This window comes from Xenopus laevis, chromosome 9_10S (assembly GCF_017654675.1).
Source record: "Xenopus laevis strain J_2021 chromosome 9_10S, Xenopus_laevis_v10.1, whole genome shotgun sequence".
NCBI lineage: Eukaryota > Metazoa > Chordata > Amphibia > Anura > Pipidae > Xenopus > Xenopus laevis.
The window spans coordinates 75072637-75095821 of record NC_054388.1 but is presented as its reverse complement, the minus strand read 5'-3'; the positions used below and the strand labels follow the sequence as shown (position 1 = coordinate 75095821).

Genomic DNA, 23185 nt, shown 5'->3' with positions numbered 1-23185 from the left:
CGTCAAAGTTTTTCAGACGCCCATTGACTTTAATGCATTTGGTCAAAATAGGCATGCGTAAAACAATTGTCGCAGGCGTTGAATTTGACGCACGTCAAAATAATTTTGACGGCCATTGACTTCAATGTGTTTCATGAATTTTTCACCATTTTGCGAATTTTTCAGCGAAGCGGAACAAATTCGCCCATCACTAATTGTCATGCCTTAATATTAGTCTTATACAGTAGTGCCAACATTTTTTGCCTGTAATTTCAGGAACAATTGACCTGCCTGTAGATTTTTGTGTGTTGGAGGAAACTGGGGTACCCAGAGGAAACCAATCCAAGCATAGGGAGAACATACACTTTCCTTGCAGATAGTGCTAAGGTAGTTGCAGTGTAATAAAACAATGTGTGGTACATGTTTAAATGCAAAGCCACCTGCACAATTTGTAGGAAGTCACATGCAGGAGTTACAGGGAAACATTGGTGAATAGTTCTATTACTATTATATAGATTGACATGTAAGGAGGGACAAGGTTGTTTCTGGATTTTTATTTTGGGCTTTTGCTGCTCTTTAAAGTTGAACATGTGTTTAGACATAAAACCATACAGAACACTAATTTGTTAGCTAATCAGACAGAAAAGGTTAATTATAGCAAAGGGCTTTATAAACAGGCCCGGATTTGTGGGAAGGCCACCTAGGCCCGGGCCTAGGGTGGCAGGATTTTAGGGGGGCGGCATGCTGGCCAACCACACCCACATTGGTTCAAAAACACTGGGGATGCGCAGGAGATACAATCTCCATGAAAATTTGCATGAATAAAGGGTAGGGGACAGGGGGGACAAACGGCAGTGGGCCTAGGGGCGCCCGCTATGTAAATCCGGCCCTGTTTATAAAGTTAGACTTCTCTCTTCCCACACTGTGGCTCTTCTAAGCAGTGGCCCCCACGCTCTGCTCCACATAGCTTCACACTATGGTCATGAAGCAAAACGGGGCATCAAGAGTTTGTCTGTACAAGCCCTGGACTTTGCTCACTAAACTTTGTTTCTTAGAACTGGTATGTGCCCAAGCATGCAGAAATGCGCCTTCGGGTTCACAGAGATGAAAAAGACTTACATTTGGAGGTGGAAATTGAGCTTCAGCAGCACCTTCAGTAGAGAAATAAATGTGCCTGATACATCATACTGTTTAAGACAGAAACATAGAATCAGTCTGTCTACTGTCATGCCTGATGCTTCTTTAAGGAATGTTCACATATGTCCGAGTACTGATTACATTACAGAATGATATGCCAATACAGTATGCAACATTTCATGCACAGAAACAGAGCAGAGTTTATTAAAATAATCTAGGTCAGACAAGAAACTAGTGTTAATGCTATCTGTGGGGGGGGGGAGGGGGGGCAAAAGACATAACCTGGTAATAGAGCACTTACAGGCCAAGCAAGCTTGAAGTAAAAAAAAGGAGGGCGTAGAATGCTACATAGGGGCAGATGTTGCTGCAGGCTTGCTTATTTCTACTTGCTACTGTTATACGTTTATACCACTTGGGTAGTTTTTTACTAGATGCCACTTCTATCCTTTTATACCATGTTGGTGGTAATTACCTGACTTAGTGGTAACAATTGGGCCCTACCCTTCCACATGGTTGGCTCTAAGCTCCTGATTGAGCTATCAAAATCTCTGAGCCTAAACCTTTAGTAACCATCGAGCCCAAAACATTCTTGTGATACTAACTCATCTGTTCAGCTTGTGTCCATTCTCCTGTTCTACAAAGACACCGTATATACTCTATAAGCGGAGAAAGTCGACCTCGGCTTATACTCAAGTCAGTGGGCAGTAGCTGAGATTGCAGTCACTTTTAATCATTCCTATATCAACAGTTCGCTTGGGGAGAGACTGCAATATCACACAGCGCCCTCTGTTGGTTACATGAAAGAATAACAGTGCGCCTCTGTTGGTTATATGAAAGAATAACAGTGACTGCAATATCACACAGCGCCATCTGTTGGTTATATGAAAGAATAACAGTGACTGCAATATCACACAGCACCCTCTGTTGGTTATATGAAAGAATAACAGTGATTGCAATATCTCACAGTGCGCCCTCTGTTGGTTATATGAAAGAATAACAGTGCACCCTCTGTTGGTTATATGAAAGAATAACAGTGACCAGTTTTCGTAGGTAAAATTAGGTACCTCGGCTTATACTCGGGTTGGCTTATACTCGAGAATATACGGTAAACATACTTTATATGGATCCTTTTGGTAGATAAGCTGATGGAGACATACAGTTCGTGGATGTGCAAACTGGAAGAGATACAGTACTACATTAACAGGAGAGTTTGAAGTAAAATATTTATTCTACAATCCTGCCCTACTATACCTGCTACCCCACTGCCACAGGCCTTTTCTAAATTCCCAGAGACTTATTTTCACTCATACAAGCACTACTTAACATTTCTATCCTCTATACCCCTTTCTACTGTAATGATGCCGACACCATCTTGATAAAGCTCCCACAGTGGTTGAAAATGTTTGTCTTGTATATGTAACCTACCACATAAATTACTCTTTTCTAAAAATTTCTTTGAAGTGTGCCCCTAGTTTTGCACATTGTGTGTTTTTATCCATGCATCCAAAAATATTCATCTTAAGATTTTTATGTGGGGCATGAATATAATTCATTTGGGGACTTTATTATACTGCTCCCCCTAAGACAGCTCAGTATATATATATATATATATATATATATATATATATATATATATATATATATATATATATGTTGTATGACGCAAAGCAATGTTTACGTGTACTAAAGCTAAGGATAAATAGATACTGTAGTTGTGGCGTAGATGCAGAGTAAAATGTATATTACCGTTCACTAAAAGTAAGTATGCTATTAAACAGGTGCGACCGATCTTTCTTTTCCTATGATTCAAGAGTGTTCAAGCATCACTTTCCTGCAGTGTTCCTTTTAGGACTGACAATAGGTCACTGTTGTAGACTAGGTGTCTATTTGGCAGATGAAATTTAATGTTGATAAATGTAAGGTTTTACCTTTGGGGTGCAAAAATATGCAAACCACTTATACCCTTAATAGGATTAAGACAAATCTTTCATGGAGAAAGACCTGGGGGTACTTTTTTTACTTTTTGTTCAATTCCAAAACGAGACGTAGATTCACAGGAGGAGAGGGTTATTTTACCTCTTTAGAAAGCACTGTTACAGCTCTGTATAGTATATGCAGAAGGAACAAATAATAGCTACTATGTTGAGAAAAGGGTATGAAAGGTCTTGATTATCAGTACAAACTTCAAAACATGCCCAAAAGATCAAATCATTCCACACCTCAGCCTTATCAAGCTTCTGCTTACCCCCTCCCTAGGGTGCATGTACCACACAGTTTGCCGACCTTTCGTTTAATACAATGAATTCTTTTTTCTTCATGGCTCTGTTGTATCTATATACAGTTTATCATGTTCTGTTGGAGCTGTAAAAAACCTCATAAAATGCTACTTTAGGTGATTTGTAAACCTTGAGTACAGCTTTACAGCAGCCTGTGATCTTGCTTGAATAGAAAATGCCATAAAAATGCAGATTTCAATTATAATGCAAACGTTCAAAGCTGGAGAAAATAAAGGTAAACTTTGCAGGCAGTCATGAAAACTGTAACAGGTCTAATTAAGCGATCCATATTTATCTGTCATTGTTGCTCATGAGATGAAAGAATGCCTGATTCATTTCAAGATTTGCTTTGTCTAACTAAAATCTGTATGATGATTATAACTAGGTGGTTTATTTCCAGCTTTGGTGTTGTGTATAAACTTCACACAAATATATATATATATATATATATATATATATATATATATATATATATATATATATATATAGAGATATATATATATATATATATAGATATATATATATATATACGGTTCAGAGAGAACCGAAACGCGTTGATGTGGGGTAGGCTGTAACACTCCAATAAAACCCTTTTTTGTCACGACACCCGTGAGTGCTCCTAACTATATCTATTTGCTCTCCGCACCCGGGATTTGACTAATTGATGGTGAGTGCCGGTTCAATAATATGACTATATATATATATATATATATATATCTATATCTATATATATCTATATCTATATCTATATCTATATCTATATATATATATATATATATATATATAAATCCAGCATCTGTGATGCACCAATCATATAGCCAGAAATATATTTGTTAGGGTGCAGACTTGAATGCAGTGAGTAACTCCGCTATTTTATAATCTATACTATCCAGCCCAGTCGCACTCCTTAATTAAAACGTAGCATATATTTTTTTGTTCCATAGAAAAGATGGCAACTTATCTGTACAGAGTCCAAGGTTATTATCACATATCAACACTCACGCGACGTTTCAGAAATATCTTTGTTCATGTGCAGGGACGCCAAAGACTCCATCTTTCAGTTCATCATCCTGTGCAGCGGAAGAGAAGCGTCAGATCCCAGTGCTGATGCGTCTCTTGTCAGAGACGGACCAGCCTGCAAGTGGACACACCCCCTGCCTTCTAGTTGCTAACAATTGCTCATAGTAATGAATATGTATCTAAAAGTATACATGGCAACATTTCCCATATAGGACAATATATTTCTACAATGTATTTGATAAACTACACATGCGATGGCCGTTGAGTACTTACAAAAATAAATGAAGATCAAAGTCTCTATTTAGATCCTGTGGAGAGAAGGTTTTTAATCTATCTATCAACTTGACTTCAGCCCTTTTTAGCACTAGAACCCGATCACCTTCTCTTTTACATGGAGGGATAAATTGGATAATTCTGAATCTCAGATCATTAGATGTATGACCAAAATCTAAACAATGCCTGGACACTGGAAAGGATCTATTACAGGTATTTATAGTTGATCCATGTTGGGAAAACCTATCTCTAATTTTTTAAGTGGTTTCCCCAACTTAGACCAAATTGCAAGGACACATTAACATATATACAGCAAAATTTGTATTACATGTGTTATATCTGTTGATTTTATATTTCATAACATTTGGGGCAGAAAATTCCAACCTACAAGAACATATTGGCATTGGGCACATCCTTTACATTTATACATCCCTTCTTTTTTAGGACCCCAGAAGTCAACTTTTTTAGGGGGTGTTTGAATCTCTGCATGCACCTATGTACTACCTATCGTTACACCTTTTCTGTATGACATCATGGGACCATGTTGGAACACTGCAATGGAAGGATACGCTTCTCTTAATGAATGCCAATGTCTATCAAGTACAGATTTAAACATAGGGCTTCCTGAATTATATTGTGATACAAAAGCCAATCTTTCCCTTCTATCACCTCGACATTTAGATTTTTCAGTAGTAATTCTGTCTCTTACCATCTGTTTATTTCTATGAATAACATGGCCTGGATACCCCCTATCATGTAATTTTGTACTCATAGCTTCAAGATCTTGATCCAAAGATATTGGATTAATGGTAATCCTATTTACTATCGTAAACTGACTAATTGGAATTACCCTACCGATGGAGGGTGAAAGCTGTCAAATGGAAGTAGTTGGTTATGATCTGTAGACTTAGTGTAAATGCGGGTATCAAACTCTGCTTCTGTATGTGTAACTAAAACATCTAAAAAAGAAACTGTTTGGAGATTAGCTGTCATTGTAAATTTTATGTCATTATGGGCCCATTAATTGCTTCATGGAAGGCGGACAGAGACTCCAGGCCACCCCGCCATAAGAGGAACACGTCATCGATATACCTTCACCAGGCAAGACAATGCCCAGTAAAGAGTACATTCCGATAGACATGCTCCTCCTCAAACCAACTCATAAATGAGTTGGCATATGCCGGGGTGACCCTGGAGCCCATGGCTGTCCCCCATATCTGCAAGTAATATTTGTCCCGAAACTGAAAGTAATTTCTATGCAATATGAAGCTTAACATCTCCATAAAAAATTATATTTCAGCATCACAGTATAAGCCACTTTGTCTCAAAATGATCTGTACCGCTTTCAAGCCATCTGAGTGAGGAATTGATGTACAGTATATAGGCTGGATACATCAAATGTAGCCAGCCAAACAGTACCCTCAATCCTTGGTATCTGCGACAACTTGTCCAAAAAATGATTAGTATCTTTCACAAAAGATTTTTGTATCAGAGGGCCAAGTATTTTGTCTAATGTTTCTGCCACATTACTGGATCCTATTCCCGCCACAATAGGCCTCCCTGGCGGGTTAATAGGATCCTTATGTATCTTGGGTAAGACATATATCAGAGGGAAAATTGGAAAATCTACAGTCATGTACAGCTTAGATGATTTTGTAATTACTTTAGTTTGTACAGCACAATCTAATAAACCATCCAGCTCCCCTTTGAATTCAACATACACAGATCCATCCAATAGCTGTCTGTCTATCTCAGAAATATATTTCTCAGTATCCAACACTTGATTGTTATGTTGGACATAGAAGCTAACTGTGATAAAGTTATAAAGCTTAGATGTAGGACAGAAGTTAAGTGCATGTGATAACACATCCATCCATAAAGATGTCAGTTCCACAGATGATAAATTATATACTATTTTTGCGGACTTCTCTCCGCGGTCGCTGTTTCCTTTGTACTTTCGTTCCCTTGGTGTCTCTTCTTTCGACCTCTTTATATCTATATATATATAGATGATAGATAGAAATAGATACTAAGATTGATTCTTAAGCAACATTGTACAATAAATGTTTTTCCTCTAGTGCAAGCAGCCCCCGATTTCTAAACTCTGCGCCCCAAGGCCAGCTGCCACTTGTGCTCCCTCCCTGATGTGCACAGTTTTACCGTATATCTCCAGCTCCTCCACTTCCAGTGCTGCTTCTCCCGGTGAGTCGCATCAATGCGTCTGGGTGGCCCTAGGCTCAGGCCTTGCCACAAATCCGGGCCTGAGTTCAAGCCCATAATTAATGCAAGAGGATCCACCAGTGAGAATCCTTTTTTCCCTGTTTGCTCGACACTATATGTGGTTTTATGTAATTGCCATGAAACATATTTTTCTATCTCAGAGCACCTAAAGAGCTTTATGTGTTCCTGTTTAAAGTTTCCTTACAATTTAATATTGCCAATCAAAATTTGCATGGTACTCTCAATATCATAACAATGAGATTAATTATAATAGTTTTAGTATGGATGATCCTTACTGGAAGATATTCTTGCATATATATTTAATTTTTGGATTAGCTACTTTAGAGGGCTAGTGGTAACAATGTGTTTCAGTGACACCAATGAGTTATTTAATGACAACATGTAATTTTCAGCCCCTTGCCCTTCTTCTTTTCCTTTATCCTAGTAACAGAAATGGATAAGAGACGATACTCGTGGCACTAGACAAAGCCTATCTAGAAAATTTACAGAGAAAACCAAAGAGCTTAAAGGGAATGTTTACCATAGTAGAACTTTGCAAAAGTTTAACACTATCAAATACATTTATTAAGCAGAAATCGTTTGGGTTATTTGGAAATAATCAAAGTGTCAGTGATCGGCAAAACATGCAGAGATCGGCAGCAGGTATAACTTTCCTGTAGGAATAGTGTGGCGCTTTTCACTACTGTGCATGTTCAGACTGAATTCATTTACTGTACATCTACAGGGCTGATGTTATTGGCTGCTGGGCAGGGAGGTAGGGTCAGGGCATGAGCAGTAGGGAATAATGTCAGCATTGTCCTTAATGAGTAGTCTTATCTACTGCTGATCTCTGCATTTATGGTGTAGTAGGGGTCGGCGACACCTTTCTCTAGAAGGAAGAGGAGTAGAAAAAAAATTTCAGCTTAATAAAAGTATTCGGGAATGTACTTCTTTTGCAAAGGTTCGACCACTATGGTAGAACACATTTGTTGATTTCATTAAAGCAAAAATATTTGCTCCATCTGCGTAACTGAGAGCCTATACTGCCTTGTCTTTGCATTGTAACAGCATACCATGTAGTATTGAAAGGATGGTGGGGTTTATTTAATTGAGGGTGGTCATGACTTAGTGGGGGTTAGTCTAAACCTGTCTGTTTCTTAAATCTCAGAGGCATACCCTGGCTGCTGGCTAGAAAGAGGGAGATGGGTTGGCTGGTCTACAATTCTAAAAGTAACACTGAACATTTTATGTTCACTACCCCTTAAATCAGTGAAACATTTAACTGAAATTTAGTAGCTACAAATAATGGAAAGTGAAGTTTTTGAAAACCATAAATACAAAAAAATGAGTTAAGACTGGCACCTGTCAAGAAGACTCTAAAAATCAGTGAAATGTAACAAGATTATCTTGCCTTCTTTCTTTCTCTGACTTTTTTTATGACTGTCTCTGAATCAGGGATTGTTTTCAAGCCCTGGAAGAGAATTAGTGTCTATGTTTTTGTAATTCTCTCCCTGTCAGATGCTGCACTTCAGACCCATTAAGCCAAGAGCCATTTAGGTTCACATCTTGCACAACTTTCTGTTACTATTTTTCTCGGTTACCCATTCCAATTAGAAAAAAGGAGGCTCCGATTAAATATTTAGAAGGGGCTTTTACAGTGAGAGCTGTGAAGATGTGGAATTCTATCCCTGAATCAATTGTACTGGCTGATACATTAGATAGCTTTAAGAAGGGGTTGGATGGCTTTTTAGCAAGTGAGAGAATACAGGGTTATGGGTAATAGCTAATAGTCCAAGTTGATCCAGGGACTAGTCCGATTGCCATTTTGGAGTCAGGAAAGGTATTTCCTCCTCTGAGGCAAATTGGAGAGGCTTCAAACAAGGTTTTTTTTGCCTTCCTCTGGATCAACTAACCATTAGGCAGGTTATAGAGAGACCTAAAAGGTTAAATTTGATAGATGTGTGTCTTTTTTCAACATAACTTACTACGTTATTATATACCAGATTAGTCCCTTAAAATTGTGAGCTTGATTTAACTATCACCCTACTGTGATTCAACACTGATAACTGAACCCTTATGTCTCATTTCCTGCAAGGCTTACCATCCTATATAATAAAGTCCAAGTGTCTCTGCGTCCAGTCCCAGTCCCTGTGTCCGTGGAAATGCGCTACTGCGCATGTGCAGCACGGACCGTCTCCTAGCAACATAGCAACATATGTTCTAGCGCCGCGCAGCCAATAGGAAGCGAGCAAGTCGGTTCTAGGCTAATCCAGTGCTCAGTGCAGGCAGGAGCCGGAGGGAAATGCCTTGGGACGAAATGAGCTCTCTCGCACAGAAGGTGGCCCGGCAGAGTTTTCACAGCAGCGGAGGGGTCGGTCTGGGCCTGTCGGAGGAGAACTTGGGACAGCTGTGGAAAATGAGCCAGGTGCGGGGCGGAAGATGTGGGTCTGGGTCCTGGGAGCGACTCGGCGAGTCGGCTCGGGAGTGAAGGGCCCGCGGCCGCCCATGAGTTACATGCACATCTGTGAGACTTCGTGCTTCGGCATGGGAGTGTTCCTGCTGCACCCCGGGGACTGTATCCCGCTGCACGACTACCCGTGGATGCACAGTCAGCTTAACGTGCTCTACGGCAAGTTCCACATTAACGGCTTTGATCGGCTGGAAGCGGCCGCTGCAGCAGGCAAGGAGCCCCTCGAAATTCTCACTTTCACCCCTCTGCTGCTCCCCTTCCAGTGCGGCTCTGTGCGCCTGGTAGCGATGCGCTCCGTGCAAGAGTTCGGGATAACAGCCCATCCTGCCTGCTAGCTCCACACAGGGGGAACCTGCATCACATCAGCGCATTGGATGGGCCCGCTGCCTTCCTGGTCATCCTGGCATCCCCTACGACACCCAGCGGATGACAGGTATTGTCACTACTACAGCTCGATGATTTCTGGTGTGGGGGGAGCCGGGGGGGAGCCTGGGCACAGGTACAGATTTGGGGCCATATTTAAGGCTGACTGCTGGCACAATTACAGATTTGGGGGCATATGTATGGCTGACTGCTGGCACAGGTACAGATTTGGGGGCATATTTATGGCTGACTGCTGGCACAACAGGTACAGATTTGGGGGCATATTTATGGCTGACTGCTAGCACAGGTACAGATTTGGGGGCATATTTAAGGCTGACTGCTGGCACAATTACAGATTTGGGGGCATTTTTATGGCTGACTGCTGGCACAGGTACAGATTTGGGGGCATATTTATGGCTGACTGCTGGCACAATTACAGATTTGGGGGCATATTTATGGCTGACTGCTGGCACAAGTACAGATTTGGGGGCAATATTTATATAAATGAAAAGTTTTATCAATGTTTTGTAAGGTTTGTTTATTAAAAAACTGTAATGGTAAGGTGGGAAATGGTAATACAAGATGAGGGGGGCGCTAATTGAAGTCCTTGCCTTGGGTGCCAAACTACCTTGGCCCGGCCCTGTCCACGGATATGTTCTAGCGCCCGTTAATTTAACGGGCTTAATGTCTAGTTTTAACATATTCTCTAACATCATCTTTTGTATCATTCATTCTAGCATTTCTTTGAATTGTCTACATTTCACTTCTCTCTGCAATTAAGAACACGGCTATACGGAACAGCTGATGCTAGAATTAAATAAAGGATAACACATATATTGCCATAGGGTTCAGATTACAATGTACTTATCTTTTCAGTTAATTCTTCAGTGACATGCTCTCGTACATTTGCTAACACAAAGAATTTGTACAACTTCATCCATGTAAAGCACTGTAAACAAAGTCAAATGTTTGTGAATACGTAGTTAGTCTCAACTTCCAAACTGAAACATTATGCAATAAAACAGGCATATGGAATTCTGTAATCCCTATGGTTTCTTGGGAACATTGAAAAATGTCAGCATAGGACTCTCTAGTAGTGATCTCTTTTCACTGACCTGTACCTAGCACCCCCCTCCCAAAGACTTGAGGGCAAATTCACTAAAGGACGAAGCGCCTAACGCTAGCGTTGATTTGCTAGCGTAGCACACTTTCGTTAATTTGCCGATTCAACGGACACTGGCGTAAATTCACTAGTGTTACTTCGCACCCTTACGCCAGGCGAATTTGCACAACGGACGTAACTACGCAAATTCACTGAAGCACGCATTTTTCTGAACGCTACCTTTTACGCCAGACTTCCTTCGCCACCTCAGACCAGGCGAAGTGCAATAGAGTAGATAGGGATTGCTTCAAAAAAAGTTAAACATTTTTCTAAGTCCCAAAAAACGCTGGCGTTTTTTCTTTTTTTATGGGTGATAGGCTTAAAAAGATCGAAAAATTTTTTGGGGCTACCCTCCTTCCCCCCTACATTTCCTAACTCATGGCAACTTAACTATACAGTGGGCACATGTGTAGGGCAAAATAAACATTTTATTTGCTGTTTTGAAGGTTTCCCAGGCTTGTGTAGTGCTGCTACATATACCTCCATTGTAACTTCAATTTGGCGCCGTATGCAAATTAAGCATCGCTAGCGTGACTTCGCTTTGCTTGGCGAATTAACACTAGTGCAACTTCGCAACCTTACGCTTCCCCTGAGCGCAACTTCGGATTTTAGTGAATTTGCGTAGCGCTGGCGAAAATACGCCTGGTGAAGTGCGGCGGAGCTGACGCTGGAGTAACTATGAATCTTAGTGAATTTGTCCCTAGGTGACACAATGTACAGATATCTGGGATAACTCCTATGAGCAATAGTGGAAATGGATCGACCGAATTACCATAAGAAGATCCCGCATTGAGAATGCCACTTGCTCTTGACTCTCCCTGGTTTCTTCTCAGAAGTCATTAAGAATTTATTTTCTAGCTCTGATCACCTTAGGGGCCTCATATTGACCATTTAGAAATTTGATTACAGTATTGGCAAGGGAATATTGCATGGTAAGTATTAACAATACAGGTTATCGAGTCAGGCAGCACTACAGTTGCAAGATCTGCTTCCTTTATAGACGCCTTTGGCTCTGTGGAAGGGGCACACAGTTTCTGTAAAATGTCAGTCATTTAATAGTGGCTTTTATTTTTATAGTATCCCGATTGCCCTGGAGATTTCCTATAATCAGTTAAAAACATGAATCTGGCTACTGTGATATGGTGTTTCATTTGGAATAATTTACTGCTGATGTTAGAATCTTACATAGCCATCACAAATGGGACTTGTTATATAAATGCTACACAAGCATGTATTCAATATTTTATTCATAAAGCTTCAGCATATGCTGCTGCTCTTTACAAGGATTATACATGACTCACATCAGTCCCTGCCCCAGGGGCACTTACAGTATGGTGTTATAGTATTAATAGTGGCATTACCTGCCTATATATTTTGGGGGTGTGGGAGGAACTAGAGAGAACTCAGAGGAAACAGATGCAATTACAGGCAGAACCTTAAAGAGGTGGTTTACCTTTGAGTTAAGCTTCTAAATATTTTTTTTTTAATTATTTGCCTTCTGACAATTTACAGCTTTTAAATGGGGTTCCATCTATAAAAAATGTTCTGCAAGGCAACTCATTGATTGTTGTTGCCAATTTTTATCACTTATCTTTTTATGACGGCTTTTACCTATTTATATTCCAGTCTCTTATTCAAAAATCAATCTGGTTGCTAGGGTAATTTGGACCCTAGCAACCAGATTGATGAAAATTGGTAACTGGAGAGCTGCTGAATAAAAAGCTAAATGACACAAAAATCACAAATGATAAAAAATGTGGTCACTTTCAGTCGACGGAGTTAATGCAATGATAAGGTTAACTCACTATTACACTAACCTGTTCTAAATTAATACATTTTGTTGATGCATTTGTTATGTTTGTCCCTGATGAGCAGAATTAAAGGGCAAGGAAAGTTAAACTAAAGAAGTAGGCCAGAAATGTACAAGATGTGTTGAGCTTCTGTAGCAGCCCAAGGCAACCACAGCCCTTTAGCAGTAAAGATCTGTACCTTCAAAGATGCCCCAGTATCTCCCCATCTTTTTTCTGCTGATTCACTGCACATGCTCTGTGCTGCTGTCAGTTTAGGGACTGACTCAAAATATACAGAATAAATGTCACAGTATAAGGCTGATAAGTAATTAATACAGATAATTAATACATGGCATCACAGAAACCAGTGCAATTAGCATCAGAATTGAATAATCAGCCCTGTAGGCCAACCTTGTTTTCTGTTTGATAATTTGTGACGACCCCTAAGCTTGTCTTCTCAACAGAAGAGCCCACTGAGCATGTGAATGTTGCAGACACTTTCCAAGATGGTGACCCCCTGTGACAATTTTGAAATCCTGTATCATTGCTGCTTTTGAGAAGCTGAAACTTTATGTTCAGTATATAAAACATGGCGTTTTTAGCCCTATTCATTTTTAGGGTTTAGCTCTCCTTAAAAGGCAGTTGTTATAATTGATACAATAGTTGCTTATATTCTACAGATGCTACTGAGAAATGTTTTAACTAATGTAGCAAATTGTTACAGTTCAGAATCTGCTCCTGGATTAGTGAGCTGCCAGACTGAAACACCATCAATCTGGGAAAAACAGTCAAAGATAAAAGAATGAAAGCAACTGAAGAAAAAGTCTTGTATTGCTGGCGAACAATGTGAAAAACAACTGAACTGAAAAAAGTGCTTGGAAGGTGAACAACCCCTTTAATCAGCCCCTGCATAGATGCACCCTACAAGGACCATCAATGAGCAAAGTACCCTTCTGAATAGTAACGATGCAGAATAAAGTTTGCGTCCAAGCTAGCGCTTTATATTTGCACATATTAATAACCAAATTATTTTAGGAGAAATCAATCAATATAAATAATTGTGTTCTATTTTAGGCCTGTGCAAAGTTGAGGTGCAACTGTCAAGAGATCACTTAAACACAAACATGTTTCTGTAGGGTAGGACTACACAGATGTTTTTGGCACGATCCAAAACGCATGCAACGGAAATAAGGTAAGTGAATACATTGTCGGATAAAGTTACAGCGTTGATCCGACGTGACACGACTGTTGGATAAAGACGTTGAAACCGTTCGTGTAGTCCTACCCTTAGAAGGAATAATAGAATAATAGAATATCCTGCAATGTTAGTAATGACTAATAGATGCCCACACAAGAAAGCTGGTTTTATACTAAATGGTATATATTCTCCATCATTAAATAATAATAAGTGAGTGTGCAACAGTGTTTTAAGTGACACGGTCTGGGCATAGTTTTTCCGGTATCATAACTCTAATTGAAGTGCTCTACCAGTTTAATGAAATATATATTTTACTGGCTTTGCCTGCAAGTGATTTAATCCTTTATTCAAAATATCATTGATATCACTGTGACATTTATGCTAGTTATCCTTGCAGCACATTATTACTCCCTTTTTTTGTACTGCAAACAACAATAAAGCAATTTCTGAATTGTATGCAGATGGTCACCATTTCAATGTAAATAGGCTGAATTTCTCTTTATGGCCAAAGTCATTTTGTATTCAGCGTATTTCCCATTGTGCAGTCCAGTTGTACATTAGGAACTGCATCTTTCTTGTCCCACAGCACCCTCATGCATTTACTTGAACACAGCCAAAGAAAAGTGGCCTAGCTTGAGCAACAGCGTCATCTAGTGATGGGTGTATGTAATGATTCAAAAACTGTAAAGTGAAATATGTAACCTCAGTTTCTTACCTGGGAAACCATAATCATTATTATTATGCTGTATTTATATAGCAACAGCATATTCCATGGCAGTTTACAGAGATTAACCATACTTCACATGAGTCTCTGCCCCAGTAGAGCTTACAATCTAGGGTCACACACAGTTGGGTCAATTTCAACTAGAAAAAGGGGAATTACATTTCTGGGGCACTTTACATCATTCAAATCAGTTGCTGCCCACAGTAGAGCTTACAATCCAATGTTCCTATCACATTCACACACATTGGTTAATTTTAACAAAACCGATTAAGCTACCTGTATGTTTTTAAGGAAACCGAAGCAGACACTGGGAGAACATATAAGGGGACAATTACTATTCTCCCATGCAGATGTGCCAGAGCACTAATGGGAGCAAGAGTGCACCCCTTAGTGCTCAGTCAGGCAGAATTGATATTGTGCCACTTAAATATCCAAGGTGCACAGTGAAGTATCAGAGGGCGCAGGCCAACCCTGTATATGGCAAGTAGTAGGATTACAACTCTGCTGAAACTTGTGCCCTCCTGCTCCCTAACATAAACATATAAATGACACTCTAGTTAGGTGACATGTAGGTGGCAGAAGGGCGAGTGCAGACAGTGCTCTATTCAAATTGGTGTTTCATCCAGGTGGTTCTAAAGTTCATGTCCATACAACAACAACGCCATAAGAATTTAGTTCTATTATTATGAATAAGCAGCTCTCGGGCATCGAATTGGGGGGGGGCATATTAAATTTATTTGTATATGTCCATTGCAGGAGCTTTTATTGCCATAAAAACCCATTTAGTACAGGAGAACTGATGTACATTTAAATATATTTTAATTTTGTATATGTCCACAAAAGGGACGTTGCCAAAATAATTTCCAATTAGTGCAAGAAAAGAGTTAATGGTTGATACATTAAAAGGACACACTTTGCAGGGGCTAGAAAGAATATTAACTTGTCCTTGATACGTGACCACAATGGACCCCTGTGGAAAGTAAGCTCTTGGTGAAAAACCAAACACACCTCCCAACTGTCCCTTTTTCGGAGGGACAGTCCCTCTTTTGATAGCTCAACCCGCAGTCCCTCATTTGTACTGGAAAGTTCCTCTTTTCTCTGCACTGAACAGCCAGAAAAAGAAACAAAGTTTCTCACTTAATTGGCTTTTAGCAGAGAGCCCAGAACAGCTAACAGGTGCAAATAAGATACTTTGTAACAATTTTGAGACACAAAAACACAGTTTAGATAAGGAGAAATATTTTCAAACTTTCATAACCTGCCAAATTTTGTAAAACAAACATGATAATTAGGGGGTGTGGCCACAGAAAGGGGTGTGGTCAAAAAATTGCTGTGCTATGTGCGGAAAAAAAAATTTTGTCCCTCTTTTTACTTCCAAAATGTTGGGAGGCATGACCAAATGTTGCCAATAATATGATTTTTTGACAAAACATCTATAAAATATTTATCACCTCTCTACTTACTGCCCTCTTGTATCAAAGTATAGATGGACAAATGCACAGGAAAGTTAGAGGAAAGAAACCTGAAGACAAGAACCTTAGCGTTTTTTTTGCTAATGTTAATTAACTTTGCTGGCCAGTAAATGGTGTAAATAGTTATGTGTATAATTTACAGTATGTAAATAGTTTGTTATGTAAAAAGTGGAAACTAGTTTTGGTTAAACTGAGGCATGTGACTTAGCTGTGCTGGGAGTATATTTAAATGGTACTAAAACAATTGTATATTGAAAGCTGTGTTTGCTACATGTGAATATAAATGAGTATGCATGGAATGCTTTACTTTAATATATAACCGTGCAATTGATTGTATAAAGTTTCATGAACCACTTACATAGAGCTCTCAGAGAAGCTACTTCTTAAAGGGGTGGGTAGCCTCACTTAATATTTATTGCAAGGGTGCCCAAAAGGTAGATAGGGATCTACCAGTAGACTTAGCTGTTGATCAGTAGATCTCAAGACACTGTCAACAAACAACTTGTCTAAATCACCCTCCTGTTCTTTGCATTCAGATATTTATTATGTTAAGTTTACATAAGAAATAGTTGTTTGTTAAATATAACAATATAACAAAAATCAATATTAAAGTGATATTTTCCATGGAACAGAATGCCAACAATGCTTTTACAGATGTAGATCCTCAGGGGACAACATCACTAAAAGTAGACCTCTCACTAGTAAAGTATGGGCACTCCTGATTTATAGGGTAGATGCTGATCATATGGTGTCAGCATAGAGCAGTTTGGAAGCTATAAAAGGCTGCAGACTGAATTCATTGAGAGTGTGTTAAGCTTTTGTGTTAGTTGGAGCTTCAGGTGTGTGCTTGCAGGGTTACTGCTGACCCCCCGAAGAAGTCACTCTGGTGAAAACGCAAAATGTCATCCATGTGATGCTACTAGATACTGTATATAATGATGTGGATAAATGAGAATCTTCGTAGACTTAATTTCATGTGGTTTACTGGAACACATACATTAAAGGGAAACTGTCATGGGAAAAAAAAATTTTTTCAAAATGAATCAGTTAATAGTGCTGCTCCAGTAGAATTCTGCACTGAAATCCATTTCTCAAAAGAGCAAACAGATTTTTTTATATTCAATTTTGAAATCTGACATGGGGCTAGACATTTTGTCAATTTCCCAGCTGCCCCTGGTCATGTGACTGGTGCCTGCACTTTAGGAGAGAAATGCTTTCTGGCAGGCTGCTGTTTTTCCTTCTCAATGTAACTGAATGTGTCTCAGTGGGACATGGGTTTTTGCTATTGAGTGTTGTTCTTTGAACTACCAGGCAGCTGTTATCTTGTGTTAGGGAGTTGTTATCTGGTTACCTTCCCATTGTTCTTTTGTTTGGCTGCTGGGGGGGAAAAGGGAGGGGATGATATCACTCCAACTTGCAGTACAGCAGTAAAGAGTGATTGAGCACAAGTCACATGACTTGGGGCAGCTGGGAAATTGACAATATGTCTAGCCCCATGTCAGATTTCAAAATTGAATATAAAAAAATCTGTTTGCTCTTTTGAGAAATGGATTTCAGTGCAGAATTCTGCTGGAGCAGCACTATTAACTGATTCATTTTGAAAAAAAAATTTTTTTCCCATGACAGTATCCCTTTAAGGACAGATTAAGTGAGGAACACATGGGAGAAAAGAACGAAGGAGACAGTTGTTACAACCCTGCAGAGGAAACATGTCAAGTAAATGAATATGAACACAAAAAGTGGATTTTTCATCTGATATTTTAACCTGTCCCAGGAAGCAGGAAATAAACAATTATCCTGAATTGCAGATCATATTGAGGGCAGACTGGGGTAATGGCCAAAAAAAGACATAATTAGGTGGACTTTTTATTTTCTCACACACAGCTTTCCTTTCTACCTAGTTGGAAGGACCCACCATAAAACGTTTATGGTAAGAGCTAAATGAGTAATATGACCAGTGGCACAAGGGGGACAGGGGTGGAGCATGGGCAGGCCATGATGGCAGCGCTTGATATATTTTAAGTTATGACTTTAAAAATGTAGGTAGAAAATCAGGAGATATATTATAAGTAAATTTGTTTAAGATCCATGATCCTTTGCTGGAAATTAATCATAGTAAAACAAGAAAGGTGGGTTATCCTCCTTCCTTTATACAGAGCACCCCTTGTCTTTATTCAGGCACAAATTGCCCAGCAATCGGGTTGATCAAACCTGCCTGACCCAAGAGAATTTATTTCCTCGCCTTTTTCTAACTAACAAATGTCATTCTGCTTTTTCGTTTAGCTGTTTTTCTAAGGCAGATGCACCAAAAGCTGCTTGATGGGTCTGTTGTGTTATAAAGAGCTAATTTCAACGGCCACACAAACATTTGTAAATGATTTTGTTCCCGGGTTGCCATAGTGTAGTGTCTGGGTAACAAATAGGACACTTGTACTGCTGTGACAGCGTTGCACTAAAAATAATGACCTTTTTGCTGAGGCTTCTGTTATTGCTGAAATGTACAATTTACAAACTTATGGAATGGAGCCATAAAACACAAGTGCATTGTCACAACTCCTTTTAAAGTTCATTCTTCACCAGCGGGAGTACATGCATGGGATGGGGAGATTGCATTAACCCCATGTATATTTGCCTGTTAAATATCTGCTGTTGCATTTCCATAACTCCTGACAGATAATCTTTTATTCTGATTTACGATTAACTTTTTTTTTATCCTTCCCCTCGCTTCTAAGCATCTTGATTGTTTATGTCTGGGAAGTGGAATCAAATATTCAAGGGATCGGAAAACTAAGAGTGCAGTCTAACTCGCTGCCTTTCCCAATACTCATGATAAATTTGAATAATCTAAATCTTTATTGCAGTCATATTTTTTTCTTAACAAAAGGGGCTTTTCTTTTTTTGCATTAAAGCCAAAAATTCTTAATAAAACAGTTCAATCTAAAACGGAGTAAAAGAAGCTCTTAACAGCAAAGACAGATCGTGGAAAATGATTACATGCCGATTCTCCTTTAGCTCCTCAATAAATCTCTTTTCTATTTTTTTTTTTTTTCACTTCTGCTTCTTTTATTAATGTTACGGTTCTGGCTGTTTTATGGCAAGAATAATGCTGAAAGTTTTCTCGGATGCGGAGAACCAATAATGTGTTATTGAGGAGGTTATTTTTTTAAAGGGGAACGACTATGAAAAAGGAAGATTTCAGATGCGATTCAACTAATGGAAATAAGATATTTTGTAAAACTATAATTAAATAAACTTTTGTACTGTTTTGGAAATAATCAAGTTAGTCCTAACTCTCACCAATTTGTTCCTCTACTTGCTTTGTGTCGGCGTTGGTTATTTTAAAAGACATTTAGCTCTAATACATTTCTAGTGGAAGGGAGCACTCACCAATGTATTTGATCTGTCAATCAAAAAGTTGGGTAATATCCTGAAATGTTAGAAATATGCTAGGATCAGCTAAATAGGGAAGCGCGGCCGCGTGCATATCGGCTGCAATAATACTATACGGGTTATTTAGGTTGCAGAGTGAAGTGTGCAAAAAAGGCAATAGTCAGCCATATTTTTTTTCTTTGCACACTTCATTCAGCTCCACCTCAGAGACCTTTGGCTAGCCCCTTAAATAGAGCTGTCTGCATTGGACAGTGCTCTATCTAAGAGGGCATGCAGGGGGAGGCACATAGGTGTCTAGTCACAACAGCACAAGTTAGGGTATGGCAGGATGTACAGGCCACACCAAGCTCATTTACTTTTAGAACCAGGCCCGGATTTGTGGAAAGGCCACCTAGGCCCGGGCCTAGGGTGGCAGGATTTCAGGGGGCGGCTTGCTGCCCAACCACACCCACATTGGTTCAGAAACACTGGGGATGAGCTGGAGATACAATATTTTTAATTTCCTGTGCACCAATCCCCATTGCTCCGGTCCCCCTGGAGGGGACAGGGGCGACGAATGGTAGTGGGCCTAGGGGTGCCACTATGTAAATCCGGCCCTGTTTAGAACACATTGTGCAAAGTACAAAAATTGGTTTTTTTTTTAACTTTGCACACGGTGTTCTCCTCGGTCCTCAGCCCTCCCTCCTCAGCCCTCATTACAAAAGCTCTCTGTCCTCAGCCCTCCATCCGCAGCCCTATGCTTGTAAGCCAGGCTGGTAGCTGAGGAGGGAGGCCTGATGGCTGAGGAGGGAGGGCTTAGGACAGAGGGATTTTGTAATGAGGGTTGAGGAGGGAGGTCTGAGGACCGAGGAGGGAGGGCTGAGGAATGAGCCATGGGTGGGGAGATTGCAACAGCAAATGTGGGCAGCACGGAGGTGTGACTGCAGTTTATTCGGATAAGTGAGTAGAATAAGAGACGAGTCTGCATACTTCTTCTTTACGAGAGTGCATGCAGGAGCATGTGTTCTCCTGAAGATGTCCTAAAATGTGTTCCGTATATAAATATATATATATATATTGTCTCACAGTACCCACACTCTGACAGAAGTGTTCCAGTGGTACACGATCAATTTAATTGAAATAGATGTGAATGGAGGATCAGCACTCACTTGTAGTGAATAATCTTTTATTTTGTGCAAATATACATCTTTATCCGACGTTTCGGTCCCACCTGGGGACCTTTTCCAAGGATATTGTGCAACAACAAAGAGGCAATTAAATACCCACCCCCATCAGTGAATTCTGGCGCCAAGATGACATCATAAGTCCATATAGGTGAACGCACTCTTACCGGATTTGATGAAAATGGGTGCGTTGGTCAAAAGATTAATATATCAGGACAAATGGACCAGCACTCCAAGATATTTTGTGAAAATAGTGTTTTGTTTTATTCACAGATGCATAAACGTTGGATATGCATCTGTGAATAAAACAAAACACTATTGTCACAAAATATCTTGGAGTGCTGGTCCAGATGAAAAAGGATTGCGGCACTCACAGGGTTTTAGTGAAAAAACAAAAAATGTTTTATTATTAAGCCTCAACTTTTCGATCCCCCACAGGGATCTTCGTCTTATTTCCCATGCTGGCACCCAGGTATTAATTTTGTCTACGGAGTGCACCATTCCTTTGGTTTTATATATATAGCAGTATGCACAAAATGTCTCTGTCTTAAATATATTGATAATGGGTTGAGTGCAGAGGAATCTTGTATTTGTCTATATGTATTTTGTGGTCACAGCCTCATTGCACCCCCGCCTAATGATTTTAAAAACTAGTGGTGAGCACAACTTTCCCCTGTTTGTTATAGTTATACAGCAGTAGTGACCAGCTCCATGTTGTAGCTCCCACCCCCTCCAACTATAGTCAGGTGATCCCACTGGTGTCTAATAAAAGGGCAGCCAAGTTTGGGAGTTTTACTTTGAAAGCAGCTAGTAAGTTGCAGGTAAAACGTATTCGTCCCTTTTATAAAATGTATAATTAAACCATAGAATTCTTAATGAATCAGATGAAAATTGAGCATAGGACTGGCCAGATATGGGATGACTTTGACGTAGTTGGCCAGCTTAAATATATTGCAATATATGGACAAACAATCCCTGTTTTGTTTAAAGGGTAAGGCATTTTTCAGTAGCAGTATGCACAAAATGTCTCTGTCTTAAATATATTGATAATGGGTTGAGTGCAGAGGAATCTTGTATTTGTCTATATAGATATATATATATATATATATATATATATATATATATATATATATATATATATATATATATATAATAGGGCTGAACTTTCAACTCTGAGTGCGTCCAACTAATATGTTGCCTGCTTATTATTCAGAATATCAAAATCCAGTCGTTAAAATCCCTGACCATTTCTATAATCCATTTTATTTTTAATCAGGGCATATTAATTTTCTAGTTGCCTGAAAGTCATATTAATTTCCATGTAATGTAAATTAAAGCTGCCTTAGATCAATAATAATAATAATAATGCAAGAAATCTGGTTACTTTTTATTGCTTAGCAAATTGTTCATAAGCTGTTTTGCTCATAATACTAATCTAAACACTGCACATCCTGATTCCAGGAAACATATGAACAAGGATCTTGAGCTTTAGCCATTGAAAAGAGGATTAAAATAGGGGAATACCTTAAATATTTCATATTTCCTCTGGCAAACAGCACATTTCGGATTAATATTTACAGACTAATCAGTCTGTAAGAAAGGTGATCACAAATTCAAAAATTGTCCATCTGTCTAACCTGCCCCCATATAAACACTGAAGAAGATGGTAGTGACTGTATTCTATTTAAAATTTGCATTTTTTTCTAAATAGCAGATGATTAAACTGGATTAGGGCTTTGGAGCAGATGAAGCAGGCTAGTGCAGACTCCTCCAACCAATAGTCTTCCCATTATACTGAATAGTCTTCTTACTATAGAGTTAGGCCCTTATTTTATAAGATCAAACAAATGTTTTGACTGAGTAAAGGTCTAGTTGGTGTATGGAAAAAATATCCAATGCCGGCACCTACTCATCAGCCCTAGTATAGGTCAAGTTAACCCATATGCACCAATGAAAAGTATAAATAGTGGTAGCTACAGTATAAGTTACTGTATAAGTTTGTAAAGCAAAGTTTGGTAATGTAAATAAAACCTCCTCCAAGTCCAGACATCTGTATTCCTGTAGAAAACAGCACTAATACTATATAATATGCCTTTTATAGACCTTGAGGGAGACAATTCCTGATCATTTATTGATGTGTAACTCTACCACTAAACACAACTCCACATTGTAGGTAAAGATTTTAATGGGCCTTCAAAATATTTACCAGCCACTCTGTCACTAACATTATTTTATTGCATTCTGGAAACATATCAAGAGCGAGTCTTTTTTTCCCTTTAAATGTAGGTGCATGCTTCAATTGCAGGGCTGATACCATTGACTACAGTCCTGGCTGGTGCTACAGTTGTTAAATTAGGTGACATTAATGTTTCTTCTGAATGAATGTTAAAAAGGACTACAGCAGTGAAGCATTTTGTCAGTCAACCAAGTATAACTTTACACTCTTTACAACATGAAGCACAGTAGTCTATGCTTGACTAGTCAGCCTTCGAACCCTGCCTTTTGTGCAGTGGATTTCCAATTAGGTGATTCCTGTTGTATAAGGGTG

The 23185-nt window shown here is 39.3% G+C and overlaps 1 pseudogene; it reads left to right on the top strand.

Moving 5' to 3' along the window:
* Positions 1–9197: 9197 nt before the first annotated feature.
* Positions 9198–18404, top strand: LOC108702282 (annotated as a pseudogene).
* The last annotated feature ends 4781 nt before the right edge of the window (positions 18405–23185 follow it).